Raw genomic sequence first — 9724 nt, 5'->3', positions numbered from 1 at the left:
TCATGAGACGTTAATAAAGCAAAATGATTGATGCAATAATCTGTAGCCTAGGCTAGTGGAGAAAACACTATAAAATGATATATATAATGCAAGCAATGCAAGTTCCAGGATGTGAAATGCTACAATTTCATAAAAAAACTCTCTAAATACAAATAATTAAAGAAATGCATAAACATTTGATGGTGCAGGAGAAATGAAACCCCGTCAGCACCCGCCTGCGTATGCATGCAACCATTAGTGCTTCAGGTTGTTTCTCCTCGTCATGGTCTAGTTGCTCCATCCAGCAGCCATATTTGAAAGTAACAAACCACTATCTGGGAATGTTTGTCTTCCATTAACATCTAGTTGACCGGTGAAATTGTGCAGGTGGCTGATGAATTTGCAAAGCACTAGCCAGAGGCCGGTGCTTTGAGTGTGTTATATGTTGCATTGTACAAACCTGCGATGAGGGATTGATTTCAAAGCTTGAAGTTAGGAGGGTGGGTTCTTCTAATAACTTAATGTGCCTAGCCCTGTACGCTGTACGCCTCCACACAAACTACAGCAACCACATAAACCTGTTGTATTGCTTAAGCATGAGACTTGCACATATAAAGAACATTTCTCTAACCTCATTGCACGATCCTGGTTTGGTGTTGTTAAACATGTTGCGTAGCTCGTGTTGATAAGGTATTCTGTATTTATTTTACTTCCGCCAAGGAGATTATGCTTTCTGCTCGGTCTGTTTGTCTGTCTGGCAGCAGGATTATGGAACAACTACTGACACTATTTAAGTGAAACTTGGTGGAAACATGTAGCATGGGCCAAAGAAGAACACGTTACACTTGGGAGCGGATTGGAATCACTGGGCATGTGAATGCACCATCAGCCCTGACGGAGCTCTGCGCTCTCAGAGTGCCTTTATAGTTTTCAATACTTTCTGAACTCGAACAACGATATAAAAGGAACTTGGGTGGAAATATCTACCAAAGTGCTACAGACATAATTTGGTCAATATTAGTAAATACATTCAAAAATGATTGAGTGTTGTCCTTTATTATCTCGCCACCTGATCTCCTCTTCTTGTATGAACTGGTTGTAACAAGCTGTAATGGTGTCTGAATACATTTGGCTAAATTAAATGTAAGCTTTAGATACAAGGGCAAACAGCAGATGAAGGCTAGGACATGTACAGTGTGTGGGGGGGGTGTAAAATGTCTGTTGACATGTGCCGTGGTTGTAAACACTGATGATACAGGCCCGTATTGTGAGTTACACTCAGTTAGGAAAAGGTCAATAAAAATTGTTTTCTTTTCACAAGTTGACCTACTGACGAACTCTAAAACTCAACTTGAATACAAAATGTATCTTATTATTACTATTGACTACCACATTCTGCTGTGTGTACGAGCATCTTGTGTTGTTTTAATTTGATGCAGATATCAAACACTAAATAATAAACCCTCAAGAAGAAAACATGCACTAGAGTAAATGCCTTTTTGCTTCACAATTTAAACATCTTAGTCAAATATAGTGGATGACCTCTGCTCTATATTTACATCTGACTGAAAGATCAAGTGAGAGAAAAGTAACCCAATAGCTAGGCCTTGTAACTGCCATCTCTGATCTTTGCAGAAATGTCAAGAATGTATATGTCACAGCAACATGACAATGGCATGTTGTACGCATAATAGAGGGAGGGGTTTTGGCATCAACCGTAGATTCTAGAGGTTAGGCTCCACTTGTTCCACTCCAGTTGCTTGAAACTCAGGTAAAACTAATCTGAGACAGACAACGCCGGCAAGAGCAACATTTAGACCAAATAAAAGGAACAAGGAAGTGTTAAAAGAGCAGAATAGACAAGAAGAGAGAGGCTGTGGAAGACACAAAAGAGCAGAGAGAAATATATTATTCTTCAGTGACAATGAGGTCATCTGTGGCCAACAATGGGGACAGTGCCCTGGTCAGACACTGCTGGTTTAAAGGAATCCCTCCCCCGCATAATGTCTATCAATTATTCACCCTGCATTTTCACTCCACAGTGAACGAAGAATTTAAAAAAAACGGAGGAAAGTCTTGATGTCTCGAAGTAAATGGGGGCCCAATTAACAATAACGTAACCAATATACATATACAATATACCAAAACGTTTACAAACTCACGCAACTCCTGCAGTATAATCCAAGTCTCATTTATCCAGTAAAACCTGCTCCTCCTGCTGCTGCTTAGCGCTCAGGATAGTCCGTTAACGTCTGGCTGTTTGCTAGCAGAAATTATAAAGTGTCTATCAGCTGTAGAAGCGTCAGTGCTGTAGCAGATGATTTGTGTCCAACTGTACGTCGAGATTGTTCAACTGATGTCGGTGCATACACTTCAAATATTTACTTTATGACATCATCACCCGAACGTGTCAATTAGCGAAGCGAAACAAAGACCGGCCGGCTCCTGCTGCAGTCAGACCGTGCACCGTAAGATCTAAAGCTATAGGAGTGTTTATTGCTGTGTAGATGTAACCACATAGAACTTAAGGTCAAAGAGCCTTTAATAAACGAGCACAAGCTGCAGCTCAGGAATTATAGGACTGCATTCTGCAATTACATATTTTACTCTCGCCTGCTTGGCGGAGGTCTTAGACTATTTTCTTGTTACGTATCTAGTCATCATTATGGATTTCGCCATGTTTTTTAAGGAGTCTGTTTACACAAAAAATCACATTTAATTGTAAGAAAGTGAAAATATAAAAAAATGAAAATGGCTAATTAGACCTAAATTTAAAAAAATCTTTAAACATTCTTAATTTCCGGCCCCCACAGTGTCTCTTCTAAATGTAGTGGATGACCCCTGCTTTAAAGGGTAACTAGGTGGCAGTGATGTCTTCACTGGCAGGTGCAACATTGAGGGTGTCCCTCTCCCTTGGAGCTTTACAACACAGCTAACCGCTTCAATCAATGGACACCCGGATACAGACATCAGCTGACGAGTCCCGTTTGGGGCCCAACACCGCTGATCAATACGGGAGACATCAGCTGCTATAAGCCGAAGAGAACGAGGAACATGTTGAAACAGGCAAAGTGATTGTGGGGGGGTTGTGCACTCATCTTAGAAATCTCGACTCCCATCAATGCTAATTACTTTTAGGCTTTTGGAATCCATGACAAAAAGACAAAAAGACATTTGCCTTTCAAGGATTCAGCTGATGCTATTACTGACTTCAGATGAGGTCAGAAGCAGAGCAGAATATAATTCCTAAGTTACAAACAATACAAAAAAAGCCTTCTTAGTGACCAAGTACATTTAAAACACTTAATATTAAAGGGTTGGTGGCATTCTGTATATTACCACATGAAAACTCATCTTTGCACACATCTATCGTAACTTGTTAACTGACCATTACATTTATCTAATCGTGTCTCCCAACAATAACATTTGGCAGCCGTGTGTTTCATGTCCATTTCTTCCCTTAAATCAAGCATCTTGTTTTCCATTAGGCCCCTTTCCCCTCAGATCTCCGTTACTGTGTGGCTTATGCAACCCTGCTGCAGAGCTGCACTGGAAGTGAGCTCAGGGCTATTGTACTGGTGTAGGGCTCCTCTGGGGGCTGTAATGTGTTTCATACCATCCATCACAAGGGTGTGGAGGCCAGGAAGCATTGCTTTAAGAGCACACACAGGACACAGATGGAGAAGCAAGACCCCCAGATATGCAGAGATAGCAGAAGTTTGGGGAATTTGTTGATCACAGGAGAACTTCACGTGGGAACAGCTTAACAAAGCCCCCACAAGAACATTATTAATATTTCACATGAATGACTAAGGAAACTGTATTTCCAAATCAGATTAGATTTTGTGGGAATACAAAATGCTTTTCTTGTTTAGTCCTTATCTTGTATACATTGCTTTTATAATTATTTACCATCAGGCATTACGAGCAGGAATAGTTTAAATATCAGTTTTCATATCATGTCTTTTTAAAGGTTCATTTTGGGGGAAAGAGTTTTAGCCACATTTCCTTGGTGTTGGAATACCTCTTCATAAAACAGCTTGTGTTTAACTGACTGGCCCCGTCACACTACTTTTGTGGAAATATAATAATAGTATTTCATTGCCACATTTGGTTTTCAGGGTTTTTATAATCCACTGAAGCCAAAACAAGGTGCATGGATCCGAGGAGCCCGTGTTATTTTTACCCTGACCGATGACTTCGCTGGGAAGCATGAATCCGCTGCACTCGTCCGCTTCCCTGCTCAGTTACTTATGAGCATAGTGAATACGAATCTCCCAGCTCTGCAGCTTAGAGACTCAAATCCCTGTACAGTATGGTCGTAATTAAAGATGGACAGCGCAGTGGCAATCCTCTGGCTAAATGACAGGAGGAAATAACAGGGAGGTGGTGCGGGTTGGGGGTTGGGGGTTGGGATGAGGAGAAAGGAAGAGACACAAAGAGTTGTTGGTTGGTAAGAAACAAAAAATAAAAAGCCTTAAGATTCTAATCTAACATCTTCCAAACCACCCACACACACACAAAACATCAGGGAAACTACGGTTTCCTTTTGTTTTGAAGGAAGAGAAGAGCGTATCCACCGTAGATGTACTCCCTAAAGGCTGGGCTGTAATTTGCCAGCCAGCGGGTGGAGTCTACCAAAGATAATCTCAGCCCTCGCATAGATCAACACGGTAACCGCAGAATCTTTGATCACAAATGCAGTGGAGGATGTGTCCAATAAGAATAGTTCTGCCTCTTCCTTTAGAGTCTGTCTTGGAGAAATGATTAGAAAGCAGTGGTTGGAATCTGTGTATCATTTGCGTCCCCACCCTTTCCTGAGAGTAGGGGCCCTTTGCTACCAGCGCTGGTCTTCTCCTACGTTCGCCTGATTATCCTTCTGTCTGGTCGGTGAGCTCGGTCAGTTTCAGCCCACTGACTAAGTGCTTTCAAAGGGAAATGAAAGAGCATGGCCTTGTTTCTACACAAGCTGGCCGATGCCTCCTTTAACCTCCCCTCTGTCACCCGTCTGTCCTCGTCTCCTACTGTGGTTTCCCTGTCTGCCCCATTCATCCTTCATCCTCTCTTTTCTCCCTTTTCACACATACGGACACGCGACGGTCACTCCCTTGTCTGCTGTCCGTCAGCGTTGGCCTATCAAAAAGGTTGGCCCCCCACTTTTTTTGGGAGATCATTAATCATCCCGTGAAGGACAGGAGGCCCCTTAATCCAACCCCGTCCTCCCCCCCCCAGCCTCACCAAGCAGGCCACAGTGCGGCCCTCCGCCCCTATCCCCCATGGTGTTATCAAGTTTCAGTGGTTGTAACTGTAGCACAATAAACAGAGGGGGAAGGAGAATGGGGTGGGGGCAAAGGAAGGGGATGGAGAGAGAAAGAAAGACAAGAGGACAAAATGTCATTTCCTAACTACATTTTATGGGTCATTCTCAGTAAAACGTTCCTCTTGGGTCTTGAAAACAGCACCCATTATGAGAATTGCATCTTTAAATGAGTCAGAGTGCAGAAACCAGTCGGAAGAAGTTGCACCCAATTGCAGATAAAAACTATGACATTAATTGTGTGATAGTTGTCCAGCGAAGTCGAGGTTCAGAAGGTCGACCCCAAATGAAAAAGGTTTCACCCGCAATCCAACACTATCCAAAATGGACAAATGTGCTCACAATACCCAGTGTCTTTGTTGTTAAACCGACCAGGTGCTGCCACTTTCCAGAAGTTGTGGGGTGTTAACTAAAAGGAAAATGAGGCCATATCAAAGAGCCAGAGAATGTTCCTATTGTAGTGTGGTGTTTGTACAGAGGGCCCGCCTGTTACAAGGGCCAGTGTGAGGCTGACCGGGGGAGTAATATAATGCATACATGGATCCCCCAGAGCCCATTCATGGTGTAATTGGTGTGGACAGAGCTCTCGGTTTCAGGGTTATAGTTAGGGAACTGTCCTGCTGGGAGGCCACTCTTCCCGCACCAAAACATTATCCAGCTTAATTAGAACGTAACATTTTGGAAGAGCGTGAGCGGTGTGATTTCTTTTTTGACGCAAATCATGTTTTTCAAATGTCTACATTTCTGGCATTTTTTATGTCACATTTACATCTACGTAAACTAAAAATGTTAGCGTTTATTCAAATGTATTTCAGTAAAAGGAAAAGTAAGATTGAGGACAAAATGACACTAAAATATTGACTTGTATTTTGATATGAGGAACCTTTACACATTACTGGTAGCCACAGTAATAATGTTTCCATCCACGTATTTCTATGCACATTTGGAAGTATCGCATGACTTATTAGCCGTTGTTGGCTGCCTGCGTCTTCTCGGATATTCCCATAACGTGCGTCCGGACAGCATGAAACATGTCCAGTACTATCTGACCTGAAAGAACAATTCAAACAAATTCCTGCAGAGCACTCTCCATTTACCTCTTGTGCATGGGTTAGATGACCAAGCCGACTTGTTTTGTTTCCGCTCAGCAAATTCTTCTTCTTCTACTTTGTTACCGCCAACTTCTGACAACACTACGCTGGAGACGAGTTTATTTGCCATTTGGCGATTGAATGGAAACACGGCTACTTAAGATTTAAGGGACAAACAGAGCAGAGATACTGTCAGCAGGTTTAACTGTGGAGTTGCAGCTTAATGAGACATCGTCATTATAATCGTTATCGCTTCCTTCTTACTCTCTAATTCTGTACTTTCTCCAGCCCCATCAAAACTCCTACAACTTAATGGCAATGACAAGTCCGGCTTACCACTTTATTACTATTAACAGACCTAATTCCACTACGGAGGGATTTCCCCCCTGAAATAACTCTAAAGCAGCGATAGAGCACCATGTGGTCCCTGCTAAGCTGAATCTACACTTGTCATTAAGAGTGTCACACTGGGATGGATCTAGCCTTCGTTGGACGCTTTGTGTGGGGTTTTCTTGCTGGACTAGAAGGAGTGAAAACACTTGTTTTTACCCCCCCGTAAAAAACCCCCCCCTCCCTTCTTGACTGGTGAGTTCATTGAACAGGAGCCTCTCTCTCTGGCTCTGTCCATCACAGCCTGTGGCCATTAATCATCTCAAGTGGACAGCGCTGACAGGCAGTTGGCTGCATCACTCTTTTATTTTCTTCCTGTTTTTATTTTTTTCACTTTATTGCGCGCCCGTAGCTCCCGCATCCTCACCCACTGCCCCCCCCCCCCCCCGATTACCTCTTCACAACCCTACCTTCTGCCCCAAACCCCCATCCCGAATGAGAAAGTGGCCGGGTGTCAAGCCAAAACAAACATTCACCCATCTGCTAAATCGAAACTGTTGAGGTAGTTAATGGCGTCAAAGCTTTTTTCTGCGCCCTCGGTGGGCGTGAAACAGCTACAACCTGTAATGGATATGATGAACAGTGTCGGTGTAAATCATGAAGGCCAACATCCTCCACCTATACTCGTCCAACATGACGAGCCGAGTACATCTACATTACATTTACAGGTCAGGCCATTAGCTGATGTTTCTATCTGCAGCAAATGACGGGAAGCTCTCCAGTGGAATGAGGCTTCTTCTTTAAAAGTACGAGCGACTAATAGTATCGCAGGTCAATGGTGAACGCCAACGGGCCCCAGCAATAAATGTTGGAGAAGTCAGCGAAGAAAAAGGAGCCGAAGAAGTAAAGGTGGAGAGGATTTATTTGTGTGTCTTCTGCCATGTCTGTGATGCAGAGCCCATCACTGGGCCCCTTTACACACAGACAGGCTTTAGGACAGCTGCTAAAATTCCTCAACCATTAACACTCACACACACTCACACACACACACACACACACACACACACACGCCTGTTTTTAAGCGCAGAGGCAGGAAATGGGAATCCCTCGTAAGTTTTCCTTCCGCTGTTGCTTTCCTCTCAAGGCCTGGAGGCCCCCACTATGGGGTGGGAAAAGCACTTCACCATTTGTCTCCCTCCAAACACTCTGCTTCACTGAATGAGGTGGCATCTTTTAAGCATTCTGCTCCTAAGATCAGTCAAATAAAAGAGGCTGGTATTTTTCCCATATCACCGCCTGTCCGCATAGTGGCGTTGAATTAGAAAGGCTTTATAAGTGCTCTTTCATTTAGAAAAGAAAAGAGTGCATAAATCTTGACCCCATATCAAGGAAGTGAAATGGAAGAAGGAGTAATTGCCCAGTAATTAAAGGGTGCCATTAACAAGGGCTTAGCATGGCTTGCTCTACCATCTCTTATACTCTTGGCACTATCAGCAAAAACCGAGTCCAACCAAGCAATTTGTTCCCTGTGATTAAGATTCAGGTTTGAGAGACAGAAGAGGTCAGCCAAGTGCCTCTCGTCTTCAGGGAGGAGTGAAGAACTCACTCCAGAGTGGCTGAAATTATACCCTACCAACCTGCACATCACGTAAACTGTATGTTCCCGTCATATTGTGCATCTATAATTGAAGCACAGCGCAATGTTCACCTTTCCAGTTATAATTATGTGAATGTCACTTCCCTGAAATGAAAACACTTCTCTCACATATTCTTTCCCCCTTTGCCTCACACTGGTGTATTATAGATGAGCACACTGGAGACAAGGTAATATGTGTTACAACTGTTGTCGGCCACTGACCCTCACTACTGGTCCCGTGTAATGATGATGATACAGAAACATGATCCATGCAAGACGATTCCAGTTGCACTCACAGTAATTCAGCTAAATCTGAATGACAAGTTCTAATTGCATCAGTGTTTAGTTGTCTTTGCTTTGAGGTGGGACAGTTTTTACAACGTTTACATGTTTTGTTTCTTTTTTAATTAATGTCATAATTCGTCAATCATGGGACGATATGAAAATTATTACGACTCACGATATCAACATTTTTAAATGGCATTAAAACATATTGGAATTACTTTACATGTTGTTAGGAAATGTAACATTTTCAGCTTTGATAAGTGAACAAACAATCTTAAATAAGGTAATCATAAATCATAAGGTCACTCTGCATAAATAAAGACAAAGAAATAACATTTAAAAAAGCAAAACACAGGAATGGATTCGACAATAAAAGAGACGGACTTAACCCTTTTTCTTTATTTGTCTTGAGTAAATGCAAAGTTAGTGGAAATAATGTGACTTGTAATGTAATGAGCCAGTTATCTGCTGTCAGGTGGCATTTTAGTGATCTTGATGGATTTCTCCGTCTGACCAGCGTGAGTAAAGGGTCAGCCAACCACTCCCAGTGTCTGCCACTGGACAGAGATGCTAACAGGGCCCTGACAGACCCTGTCCCTCCCTCTCTTCCTCTCTTTGACTCAGCTTAATTCATCAACCTCCAAACAAGACCCCCGGGTGCAAAGACCAGACCAGACATTCAGAAGCTGCTTCTCTCGCGAATGTGAGCTCGTCGACATCCGCGTTTCAAGTACACACGTGCACGTTGCTGCACATTGGACCTATCTACGCAAATTTGCGCACCATCATCATCTGTCAAAGTCTGACAAAACAAACTATGAATCACATACACACTCCCATACATATCGTATCACCCATCATAGCCTGTGACAAAACATAATGAAGTATGAACCACACACACGGTCACAGACCATCATCACCCATCATAGCCTGCCAAAACATAATGTAAAGTATGCACCACTGTAATAACATTGTGATTCACCTTGGGAGGTTTTGCTCAAGCCATGTAACTTACTTGGCAACAGATTTGTCTGATAGAAGCCTAAGTGCATTAGCTTCCCTGGTCAGAGGAGTCTTGCAAGCAGT

Source organism: Cottoperca gobio, unplaced genomic scaffold (genome assembly GCF_900634415.1).
Source record: "Cottoperca gobio unplaced genomic scaffold, fCotGob3.1 fCotGob3_195arrow_ctg1, whole genome shotgun sequence".
Classification (NCBI taxonomy): domain Eukaryota; kingdom Metazoa; phylum Chordata; class Actinopteri; order Perciformes; family Bovichtidae; genus Cottoperca; species Cottoperca gobio.
The sequence above is the reverse complement of the archived record's forward strand: the minus strand, read 5'-3'. Positions refer to the sequence as shown.